Source organism: Cryptomeria japonica, chromosome 9 (assembly GCF_030272615.1).
Source record: "Cryptomeria japonica chromosome 9, Sugi_1.0, whole genome shotgun sequence".
NCBI classification, from domain to species: domain Eukaryota; kingdom Viridiplantae; phylum Streptophyta; class Pinopsida; order Cupressales; family Cupressaceae; genus Cryptomeria; species Cryptomeria japonica.
In genome coordinates, this window is record NC_081413.1 from 166158561 (window position 1) to 166172292 (window position 13732).

Genomic DNA, 13732 nt, shown 5'->3' on the forward strand with positions numbered 1-13732 from the left:
TATTATTTATATCATGTTACTATTATATTAATCATTATTGATTCGTTATTATTGTTATTGTTATCATTAAATGTCTCCTTTGCATTCTAATCTATAAATATTTTCATTTCCTTTAAAAAAATTAATTTGTTATTGTCAATTATTATTTTCTAATTTTTCTTTAATAATGATTGTACAAATAAATTTAGAAAATATATATATATTAAATAAAAATAATAATAAATATGCAATGAAAAATAAAAAATTAAAATTCTTTTGAAAAAATAATATTAAACGAAATGTCGGTTTTTCCAAAGATATATATCGACATTTTTTATATAAATTATTTATAAGATATATATGCTTGTTTAGGCGAGTATTAGAGTGATAAAGCTTTGGTTTGTGTTTTTGTGAATGCAGAAGTCCTCAAAACAATGACTTGTTCAAGGCCCTTTCAAATTGGGGTGGGAGGGAATAGTGACTCTTCTCATCATTATCATTTGTGTGTGGGGATGGAACTATGAAAAGTGATATACCCATGCATAGGGTTGTTGAACTCATGTGGTTCCCTTAATCTACACATGGAAAACTTGGTGAAAGCGTTGTAATGATTATAATTTCCCCCATCAAATTGTATGAATGCTTCATAATGAATATGTTTTGAGGAGGGAATAGTGTAAAATAGCCACATATAGTAAATATCTTAGCCTAAGTATAAAAAATCCATGAAGCATACACAAAAATAGGGTACTAATGTATCGCCTCTAAATTTCTCCAATAAGTGTGTGGACAAGGTATGCACAAGAGATAAAAATCCAGAGCTATGAACCAATAAGTTCACAATTGGGGGACCTCCTCCCCACCTAAACATTCAACAATGGCACCCCAACGAGGTTTGAAACTCTAAGAACAACAACACCACAACTTGACCATCACATCATGCAAATGTTGGCGATAAGTGCATGAAAGTAGAATAGTATGTCAATATATAATTCTACAAGGAGGATCAAGATTTAGCATGAAGAAATTGCCCCTAGGTGGGGGATAGATCAATAAGTTCCATGTATAGGATTAAAACATGTATTGAAAACATATGAAATGTGGAATAAAGTCCAAAAGCATGATAGATAAGGCATAATCAAAAGGCTAATAGAATATATTGAAGTAAGAAAAAGCTAACCAAAAATAAAGAATTAAGAGAAAGTTCAAATAAGTTCAAAGCATAAGAGAGTAATAGGAGTACAAAAAGTGTGACTACATCAAAAATTCCAAGGGAACAAAATCAAAAAGTAGAAGAAAACTATGGTTTTGGTCAACATGTTGAGAGTGTTTGTGAAGAACTCCATAACTTTTTACCATCACAAATCCACATGGAAAACATAAAAAAGATACATAAAAAAACTACAAAGAGGAATGATATAAATAGAAAGAAAATGTTCATAACCTTTTTGTGAACATGCATTCCTAAAGTTATATTTAGGTCATTCAAACGCTAACAATGAACATTGAAAAGCATAAAAGAAAGTAAAGTAAGCCATGAAAGAAAGAAAAAGTAACTCAATCTATTGGACTTGAATATCTTCTTCCACAAGGTAACCAACCCAATCATCAATACTAAAAGTATTTGTAAACCACACGAGAGTGTGATGGAGCTAAATCACTATGTAATGTAAGATCCTTTGCAAAATTTTGGTTAAGACAGATCATATTCAATTTTGCCTAATGTGGACAAAGAGGTACAAGGGTGCATAATAGAAAAGGATACTTGGTAGGGTGGGGGAAGAGACGCATCATTAAGATGAATTAATAAGGTTATCCTTTGATTTGTACATCTAAGTACTTCCATTCCATATGGTTTAGTCATTGCAAAATTACAAAGAATATTAACAAAGTCTAAAGAATTGACATAACTATCCAAATTCACAAGATCCACCCTAAACATTTGTGTGGTGAGAGATGTGTCTTGCACATCACAATAAAAAGCTTCCTCTCCCATAGTGCTTAGATCTTAATAATAGTTTCCTCAACTTAATTCAAAGCCCTTGTAAGGTTCAACCTAACCTAAGATTTCTTCTTAAAATGTGAAAGAAGTACAAAGCAATTTGCAAACCAATTAATATTTAGATTTGGTTTTTAAATTAAAATATATATAGATAATCAAATTTGAATCAGCAAAACCTTGGGAGAAAGCGGTTGAATAGATTGATTTTAATGAAGAGGAATGAAAGGAACCCTACTAGTCATCCCTCTCTTAGATTACATCCTACTATGAGGATAAACAAATTATTATCAAATTATTGCATGTACTAACCCCAATAAAATAGTGTCGTGTGTTATCTTTTGGTACAAGTTATTCTCTTTTTTGGCTGGCCAGTGAAATGGAAAGATGGTTTTATATGCATGATGTGGCGAAAGTCTAGATGAGAGAGAATGTCTCTAAGAAGTAGGGAAATAATTCATCCCATCCTTTAATACCTCGTTTTCTAAGTCTCTCTAGGGGATATCTTTTTGGGTTATCTGATCACGTCTTCTTTTGGTGAGGCAATCAACTTTCCCACATTTTTAGATAGTTTTCATCTATAAAATATTTAAAATATATGATATTAAGAAGAATTATTTCTTAAAAGATATTTTTTCATTTGTTAAGAAATTTGTAGTGTATGCTAATGTATGTCTTGTGTAATGATTTATGGTTAAATATTTATGAATCTATATATCTTAGTATCTCAATTAATCGTTTCTCAAACATATGAGTTCTTTGATCTTAGTTGCAACTTGCGTACTACAACTTTCAAGCAAATATTAAGAATTGTTTCATATACAACTTTCAAGCAAATAGGATGTTGGATCTCCCCAAAGCCTTATTCTTGGGGTATACACAAATACTTATCCCCTGCACTACCTTAGCCATTTATGCATGATACAAGACTACAATGTGCATAATGTAATCAACTATGAGTCCAAATATATGTGCATGTAACATGTATCCGAAAATATATCACAAGATATGTTGGCATTTTTTATGATTGATGTTGTGATTGTCATTGATGGACACACACTTTCTTTGAGATCACCTTGTATATGTATGAGCTAAGCTCAACCGGTATTTGTTCCAACCGGTATCATGTGTTAGTCTTTAGACTATCGGTGTTTTGCAGAAAGTGTTTACCGATCTCAAGCGGTATGAAGACCCCAAGCGGTTCAAGGATCTCAAGCGGTACGAAGGTTCAAAGCAGCAGAACACATATTTCCCAGTCTTCATTTTCGTCAAACCGGCAACCGGTATTTTGCGTAAACCGGTATTTTGTATGAACCAGTAATACTCTGTTATGAGTTACCAACCGGCATTTTGTGATGAGTTACCATCCACCGATTGTTTGGCGGTGATTTTTGTGTCATATGTCTAGATGTACTGAACCTAGGAAATTGTATTGTAATCCTATTGGACCGACATGAAATCAGATTCTTTATAAGGACATCATGTCTAGGGTTTTAAGTAGTTGTTAGGTTTTTGAAAGAGTTTGATGAGTTTTTGTAAGTGCGATCAATGAAGAGAAGTTTAGGTCTGCGAGAGAAGGCAGAGTGTGAGTGTGTTGAAGACTGGAGTAATGCTGGAATGCATTAAGAACGAGCTATCAAGGATCTAACCAAGCAATCTGTGCTATCTGCTAGATCACTCACTTGTTGATTATTGACATCTTTGGCAAGTTTGAAGCCCTTAACTGGGTAGGCCCATAAAGCCTTTTGTAAATCCTCTAACAAGGTGGTTCACATCTGTGGATCTAAAATCCTCTAGCAAGGTAGTCTTTAATCAGACTTATCTCCTAACAAAGATTGAGATTCCTAACAGAATGTGTTCTGGTAAAGAACATTGTATGACCTTAACCGGTCTGGTTTCTATTCTATAGATAGTTACTTGTGAGTTTCATTTCACCGTGGTTTTTCCCATTTGGGTTTCCACGTCAAATATCTTGTGTTATGGTGTTATTGCTCCTGTGGGTGAATGCCTTATTTGCTATTTGATTTGCATGTGTGTTAACCGATTTGTTTGTTAAATTGTTTTACCGGTTTACTTATGGAGTGTTTAAGTGTCTAAGTTCAGTATTTTTCGGCATACTAATTCACTCACCACCGCACCCCCCCCCCCCCCCCCCCGCCTCCCCTCTTAGTATTCATCAATTGGTATCAAAGCCAACCTTTCTATAAGTCTAACCACTAGGAAAGAGATATGGGGGAATACACTGTGAGGGACCTTACTCATCGGCTCACTCAGTTTGAGCAAGCCTATGATGAACTTATGGTCAAATATAAGGCCTCTCAGCCTCTCAGGCAAAAAGAAGAGAGCATGCTGAAAAACTGATGGAGCTATCTGAAAATAGTTCTTCTAATGAAGTGGACATGGAAGCCCTAATTCAAGAAGTAGAAAAGTTGAATGAATCCAATTCCAACCTGAGGAAGGAGTTGGAAGGACTGACTATCCGAATATGCCAAGAGCTTGAGAACCCGAGAAAAGCTGAAGATCTAGTAAAAGACAAAGATCATGAAATCTCTAAGTTGAAGCAAGATATTAGTGCACTTACCGCTAGTCTTCATGAAAGCAAAATGAAAAAAGGAGTACAAAGTGAACTAAACATGGTTATCTCTGAGAATGCAACCTTGAAGGAATCCAATGCTGCTATTTCCAAAGCACTCACTGAGTCAAAGGAAATACTTGCCAAATTCAATAAGAGCACTGTCAAGCTAGAGCAAAAGCTAGAATCAGCTAAACCGGTAAAGAATACCAATGGATTTGGTTTCTCTAATTATGAGAAAGGTGAGACCTCTGGAACAAAAGATGGAGCATCAAAGAAACAACCGGCATCAAAGGATAAAGGTAAGCAAAATTTCAAACCTGTTTGCTTTAACTGTCTCAAAGAAGGACACACTGTTAATGTATGTAGAAGTAAAGCTTACAATAATTTTCCTTATTTTCTAAATGATAAGCCTAGATCCAATAGATTCAATGGTAATTGTTATGCATGCAACAAGTTTGGGCATAGAGCATTTGAGTGCAAGACTGTCATGCACAATACCGAAAGGTATCCTCAAAGGAATCAAGGATTTTTTCCTGAACTCTCTGGGAATCGCAACCCAAACCGATTTAATACCTATAATCATCAGTCGGGTAGTGGTGGCTATCAAGCGACAACTGGATGGAGAGAAAACTGTTGGATTTTTCATGGTCATGGTCACACTGCTACAACATGCAAAAGGAAGAATGGAAACATGAATAATGGACCTTGGAGAGCACCTAGAATGGTTTGCTATCATTGCAACAAACCAGGTCATTCAACAAGATTCTGCAGAAGTAGAAAGAGCATATCGGATGACATACCGGTCACTCTAGAAGGAAAGATTGATGTTGAAACTGTTCAAGCGGATATGAACAAAACCTGGAAAAAGAAACCAGGAGTGTTGCAAGAAGAACTGGTTTCTGTACCTAGTGTGGAAATTTCAGAACTGGCAAACTAAGCATCAGAAAAGCTTAGGGGGAGCAAACGGTGAAATGTTTCGAACCCCCGGTTGACACCGGTAAAAGACCTTAACCGGTATGTGATACCTGTCAGATTGGTAGAAGACCGGAAACGGTAAAAGGCAAATTAGGGTTTACGCCCTAATAGCGGAGCATTTATTATGGTAGGTAGAGAAGCTATTTAAAAGGAATTTTCAAATTATTTCTCACTATCATTTTTCGAGCGAAGAAATTTTTCAAGTGCAGAGAGAAGAAAAGTGATTTACACTGTGATTCGAAGAATTTATCAAAATCCTGAAGAAGAATCCGAAGCAAACATCTGTTGGAGGAGTGTAGAACGCAAAGCGGCAATTCAGCAACCGAAGGAGTGTGTGGCGAAATTCAAATTACGAAGCCCTAAATTTTGATTAACGAAGGTATTTCTCAAAATTCTCTGTTTATCATGGCTTCTGCATCACATACTAGTTCCAGTGCACCCGTTGATTCTGTAGACTTCATTCAACGGAAGTCAAAATACAATGCCCTATCTCAGATACCCGTTGGTGTTATAGTGGAAGAAGGCATTTTCGATTACATAGATTGTAAAATCGAAGACCTAGGGTCTCTTGTGATCCATTCCCAGTTGAGTTTGTTCTGCGGGAAGTATAAGAAGATTAAACCAGAATTTAGCATTCTGGAAAAAAAGAAACTCCACAACACAGTCTATTTTCTTGAAGAATTTTCAGATGATCACATTCGCATCATTCTAAGCAGAGTTCACGGTGATAAGATGTATTTGGAGCAAACGCATGACATCACACCAGAAGCGATTCATGTTGTCACCGGTTTCTGTAACATTGGGGAAGTGTCAACCCTAAGGAAGGTCAGCAAGACTGAAATGTCCAAGATCACCAATTCAGTGAGTGACTCACGAGGAATGACTGTCAACTCAATCAAGGACGATCTGGTCAAGTATGCCTACATGGCGATAGGCTACCGGACTTTCTCTGCTAGCAGAATTAACTCTCTCTACTGCAGCGGTAAATGTCGCTTACAGGATGATCAAGGAAGATGCATCGTTTGATCTGTGCACTTGTATGCAAAGACAACTTCTGTTGAACCTCAAGTCGATCAAACAGGACAATGCATTGAGATTTAAGTTTGGACAACTATTGGTTGGGTTGTTCTTCTACTTCCAAGGTTACTTCCCCGGAGTTGGAGATATTCAGTGGTCTGCCGACCAACCGATGTCAAAGCAAATCAAGGAAAGCCTACAAGCGGTTGGAACAGGTTATCTGAAAGTGTTGAACAAATACTTTGATGAGTTCAAACGCAAGATGAGCCAAAGGATAAAAATATCCGGTGATATAGTCAAAAAGTATGAGGAGGACATTTACTTCACCATCAAAGTCGATATGTGCATAATGGAGGCGGTTGAGCCTAGACAGGAAGAAGTGGAACCAATGGGATATGAGGTAATGAATGATATGTTGGATGGGTATGCCTCTACCCTACTTGCCTCGCCTCTTGATCCAAAGGCAAAGAGAACCGGCACCTATCTAGAAAGGGTTACACCGGTCAAAGAACCCTCAGTAAAGAAGGGAAAGGCAGTGCCTTCAGCATCAACACCGGTTACTCCAACAAGTCCCAAAGTGACCAAGCGGTCACCAGTAAAGAAGAAACCAGAAGCGGCACCTGCCAAAGTCTTCAAAAGGAAGCGGAAGACAAAGAACAATTCACCAGACTCAGAGGATACTGTGTCTGAAGAACGGCCTAAGAAGACTAGGCAAGCGAAGAAAAAGACTAAGAATGAACCGACAACATCAGTACCGGTAAATATTGACATGTCTTCTTACAAACCTTTGACACATTGTCAAAGAACCATTAAGAATATTAGGAGAAAATTGTTGAATGATTTAACAGATCATTTTGATGATTTCAATAATGATGAAAAGGAAGAAGTTGAACAGGAAATCATTAAGTATTTATGTGTTAATGACCGATCGCCATCAGACATCAAATTTGTGACACCGGATTCTTTGTATAATTCCTTAGACATCAAATGGTGCATTGCCATTGGAAAAGAACAAGAAATAAGAGAGGAAATATTTGCACAATATTTTCCTGACATATCTAAATCAGAACTCTATGAAATCATGAAGAACTTTAAAGGCCTCTTCTTCATGAGAAGAAGAAGACTCATGTTGCTTGAAGGAAAAACCTCTGAAGTGGTGAAAGATACTCACTCTCATACCAAAGCCACACTGAGATTGTATCAAGTATCTGAGGCAAACTGGAAAGCTAAAAAGGAACCGGAAATCAAAAAACCAGACGAGGTCTTCGACAATGAAGGAAACCCGGTTACTGAACCGGTAGACACTATTGATGTTGACGCTCTAGATGTAGAGGATGATACTCCGGATGCACCAGCAGAAACAGAAGGTCAGGAGAAACGGGAGGAAGACGAGAAAACAGGCAGAGGAGGAAAGGAAGAAACAGGAGATGGAAAAGACAAAACAGGCAGAACAGGAAAAGGAGAAAGAGGAAGAAAAGAAAAAGAAAGAGGAAGAAAAGAAAGAGGAAGAGAAGAAAAAGAAAGAGGAAGAAAAGAAAGAGGAAGAAAAGAAAGAGGAAGAGAAGAAAAAGAAAGGATGAGAAGAAAAAGAAAGAGGAAGAAAAGAAAGAGGAAGAGAAGAAAAAGAAAGGATGAGAAGAAAAAGAAAGAGGAAGAAAAGAAAAAGGAAGAGGAGAAAAAGAAACAAGAAGATGAGAAGAAGAAGAAGGAAGCTGAAAAGGAAGAGGAAAAGAAGAAAGAAGAGGAGAAGAAGAAGAAGGATGAAGATGAAGTGAAGCGGAAAGAGGAGGAGAAAATGAAGGCAGAAGAAGACAAGAAAAGAGAAGCGGAATAGAGCACTCAGATTGAGACTCCAAAGGCAACCGGTAGTCAAGCCAAACCGGCTAACATTACCAGTCCCATTGACCTCCAGTCTGCAAACGAATCGGAGTTGCTGCAAAGCATTAAACTTGCTCAAGAGCGATTGGATGCTCTAAGGATGAAAAAGGAGGAAGATGTTATCCAAACTGCGGTGGAAACACTCACCAATCCGATACCTGGTATGAACCTCCCCAGTACCGATTCCTCACTTGCCCGATTAAAGCTTCTATGTACAGTTGTGGATGACCAGGTCCAAAGCCTAGAAGAAGTTGCAGAATCAAATGCCAAAAAGGAGCATGAAAAGGCTCTAAACATTGCCTTGGTGAAGAAGTTGAATGAGCTTCGATCAGAACTTCAGAAGGCACAAAAGGACATCAGAGATGCAATGGATGAGGGCAATCTACTACTCAGCAAGATTTGGCAACCTCATTTATTATGTGATGATGTGCTCACTCAGAAGAACAAATTGCAATCTGATATGCAGTCATTTATTAGCACCTTCAAGATGCCATATGATTCCTTTTCCACATATGGTCAAACTGTTCACCGGCTTCAACTCCAGTCTACAAGACTTGAGGCAGAGACAAGCAACCGGACACCTAACTTGCAGGAACTTCAACTAATCCTACTGCCACGACTGCAAATTCTCTAGAAATGCTATCTAAATCTAGATGCCCTAACAGTCACTCAAGAGATGAGTACGATAGATGCCATGGAAGAACAGGTCTCTCAGATGCAAACAAAGAAAGAGGTGGCTACCTCCCTACTTGAGTCATGGTCCTTATCCATGAAGCAATTTTTGCACGACTTTCAATCCGTTTTTGACAAATTTTACTCTTTATTGTCATAAACATTTATTATTTTAATACTAATGAAACAGGGGTTAGTCTGCAATGTTTTTGTCATTATTGGCAAAGGGGGAGAAGTATATAAAATTTTGATGTTTTGATGTATACTTTCATGTTTACCTCTGATAAGGAATAGTATACATTGTATTTTCTGCAAAAGGGATAGTGTATATGCTTAGGGGGAGTAATTTTGATTATGGCATATTTTTGTTGTAAAACACTTAGATGTCAAAATTTTCCTAAGTGTTGCAGTCAATGCCAAAGGGGGAGATTGTTGGCATTTTTTATGATTGATGTTGTGATTGTCATTGATGGACACACACTTACTTTGAGATCACCTTTTATATGTATGAGCTAATCTCAACCGATATTTGTTCCAACCGGTATCATGTGTTAGTCTTTAGACTATCGGTGTTTTGCAGAAAGTGTTTACCGATCTCAAGCGGTATGAAGACCCCAAGCGGTTCGAGGATCTCAAGCGGTACGAAGGTTCAAAGCGGCAGAACGCATATTTCCCAGTCTTCATTTTCATCAAACCGGCAACCGGTATTTTGCGTAAACCGGTATTTTGTATGAACCGGTAATACTCTGTTATGAGTTACCAACTGGCATTTTGTGATGAGTTACCATCCACCGATTGTTTGGCGGTGCCGACACTTTGACGGTGCTTTTTGTGTCGTATGTCTAGATGCACTGAACCTAGGAAATTGTATTGTAATCCTATTGGGCCGACATGAAATCAGATTCCTTTATAAGGACATCATGTCTATGGTTTTAAGTAGTTGTTAGGTTTTTGAAAGAGGTTGATGAGTTTTTGTAAGTGCGATCAATGAAGAGAAGTTTAGGTCTACGAGAGAAGATAGAGTGTGAGTGTGTTGAAGACTGAAGTAATGTTGGAATGCATTAAGAATGAGCTATCAAGGATCTAACCAAGCAATATGTGCTATCTGCTAGATCACTCACTTGTTGATTACTGACATCTTCGGCAAGTCTGAAGCCCTTAACCGGGTAGGCCCATAAAGCCTTTTGTGCCCATAAAGCCTTTTGTAAATCCTCTAACAAGGTGGTTCACATCTGTGGATCTAAAATCCTCCAGCAAGGTAGTCTTTAATCAGAATTATCTCCTAACAGAGATTGAGATTCCTTACAGGATCTGTTCTGGTAAAGAACATTATATGACCTTAACCGGTCTGGTTTCTATTCTGCAGATAGTTACTTGTGAGTTTCATCTCACCGTAGTTTTTCCCATTTGGGTTTCCAGTCAAATATCTTGTGTTATGGTGTTATTGCTCCTGTGGGTGAATGTCTTATTTGTTATTTGGTTTGCATGTGTGTTAACAGGTTTGTTTGTTAAATTGTTTTACCGGTTTACTTCTGGACTGTTTAAGTGTCTAAGTTCAGTATTTTTCGGCATACTAATTCATCCCCCCCTCTTAGTATTCATCAAGATAGACCGCAATGTTTATCCCTATCTTCTATGTGATTCTTAACCTTGTATTTTCTTCTATAGATAAGCACTACGGTTGGTGCTTGTTATACATAGATATTATATTACGATACCAACATTCTCCTTATAACTCATGAGTGTGAGAAAGCCCACTTACAATTCCACCACAATATACCCAAGTGAAGAAACATTATTCTAGGAAGAAGAAACCATGCAACTAATCAACCACTACTAGACAAAGGTGTAGTGACACATTGTCTAACAAATGGTGTTACATATTCATTTAGATATATCAATATCCAAGTTGTTGAGTTCAATTGAACGTCTTCAATATCCATTTCATTCGTGTTTAAGTTTTGGGGTTCATCCAAGGTCTACCCTAGGCACCTTGGGTATAGAGGCAAGCACTAGGCAGACCCAAGTTCAATTCAAGAGAACCTTGGTGAAGCCATGGGCCACTTGAAAAATAAAAAAATAAAAATGCACTTTTAAAGAATAAGTGCCTATGTGCCTTATTTGAGCCCCTAAAGTAAGAGTCGTTCACTTCTTTTGTCTAGTTTTGAAAAAGGAAATGAGTAAAAACGATTGTTTTCTTTCAATTTCCATCATTCATTTCAAAAGTTACTAATTTTTTTCTCAAAAATAAAGGTGACTAAATTTTTCTATCAAAAGTGAGTAAATATTGTAAAATTTTCATGATTTTTCAATAAAAATTGAAGTTCTGATTTTTTTAAGAAATGTTTTGAATGTTTTTTAATCTTTTATACTTAATTAAGGTTTACAATGTTTTTCTTTCTATAAAAAAATTTTTAACTATGTAAAAAAAACTAATTCATACAAAATAGCTAATAGTTCTATTTCATTCGCCCTACATGTAGAGAGCTTATTTAAATTTGACTCAATGTTGTCTCTTTGACAACATACAATCATATGATTGAACAACTTCATGATGATGGAGGTTATGGTTGGCTATCTGGCTAATTTGAAAATAAATATAAGAGTTCATATTATTGTGTAAAAACTCATCTATACAATATCACTAACTTCTAGAAATAAGTTTGTCCAAGGGTCAATACAAAAGAGTTGTCAACGAAACAAAAAATTGCATATATCAAAGAACAAGAGGACAACATTGTAAGTAACAAAGAAAAAGAAAAAGAAAAAGAAAAAGTGCATCCTATTTTCAAGAAATAGTCACAAAAACCTCCTACTAACTTTACACAACCAACTAATCCACATCCTTTCACATCATGATCATCTTCCCAAGAAGAGAATACATCATTTCTTTTTGATAAAAGAGGAGCATTAAAAAGGGCCTTCAAGGATGAGATGATGGAGGTTGCACATGAGAGCAATGTTCATTGTATTTTTAGCAATTGACTTCCTTTCAACATTGTCCAATCATCATATTAGTGAAATACAGTGATCACAATTACTAATGCTCTTATTGATTACATTAGTCCTCAATGAAAAAGTGGCCAATCAAAAAGCTTGTATATAGGCATCATTGAGGGCAATCAAGAATACATGGCACAAAACATGAGTGTACATTTCTAAAGGATAGAAAGATCGCAAAAAATATACCACTATTTAATATCACTATAATGTCTCTTAAGTGGGTGTTGTTTTTCAAAGCAATTGATTCTGAGAGGCCTATTAAAAATGCAACATTCATTGTCAATATCCTCATGCATTGAGATGGCAAGCCCTCAAAATGTTGTCCAAGTAAAACAAACAACACAAAATTGTAAGCTAGTCCAATAATGGAGTTATAAGATAGCCATTTTTTTGGACACTAAGTGTTGTCCACTCTCTCAACTTGATATGACATAATATTAGCACAAAAATTGAATAGATAAAAAAAATTGCATGGAGGCCAACGCGATTCAAATGTTTGTGGCAAATCATCATATGTCACAAGCCATCTTCAATACCTTCTTCGTACACAGTTAATGTTTGGTTTTTCTTATTTTCTATGTTATGTTAGGTTGTCAAGATTCTTATGTGCATCACATATAATTGTCTTGAAACGACTTGTAAAGGTGCAAGAGCACTAAGCACCATAGATTAAGCAAACACATAAAAAGAGACCAAAAAATCAAAACAATGATATTACATTAGGAGTTGTAGGTTCACTTGAAATATGTTTCTAGTCTTACTAAATCCATCATAATTATAATTAGGTATGTTAATATAAAGCAATCATGTTTCAATGATATTTATGAAAGACCTTAATAAAAGTCAATAAATGTGACCATGCAAAATACAATTATTTTTTAAATGCAAAAGATCAATGTTGATTGTTGAAACAAAATGACCAATGCCCTTGCATCTCCTTGCATAAAAATACTTTCTTTACCTAAGGGAGTGACACTATATAGAGATGAAGTTGCTATAAGACTACATTTAGAAGAATATTTTTACACAGTGTTGTCTTAAATGAGTATGACCGACATCATTTTTTTCAAAAAATTATATAATGTTTGCATTCTTCAAGACATGTTAAAAAGTCGATATTGTCATGATATGATATTTGTATTGTATTGTTCTTGCCATCAAAGTTCAAATCCTACGAGGGTGTTATTGATGAATGTTTGTATTGGGAAAAAGGTCCCTTATTTGTGACCTCTCTGACTCATAGCTCCGAGTCAAAAGTGTTTACCCCTTTAATAACAAAACAAGTAAAAATAAAGCTCATAAATGGTGGTACCTACATGACCACAACTCCATTCATCTATAACCTCTTACAATAATAATTCTATTTCAAATGCACATTTTATTTTTTAACTCATCAATTTCCTTTGTTCTATATAGTATAAATTACAATTTCATATTTAAATTCATTACAATGAGTTCTTCAACCTCTCTTAGGGTTTGTCTTTTGAAAAAATCTAGTGATTTAAAGCCTTTATGCACATTAACTTGTACCTTTTGTCCCATACAAACCATGATTATAAGGGCATGACAAGTAATTGGGATTTAACTTAGTGAGTTGTACAACATGCCTAATCTATATATAAGGTCGCTTCTAC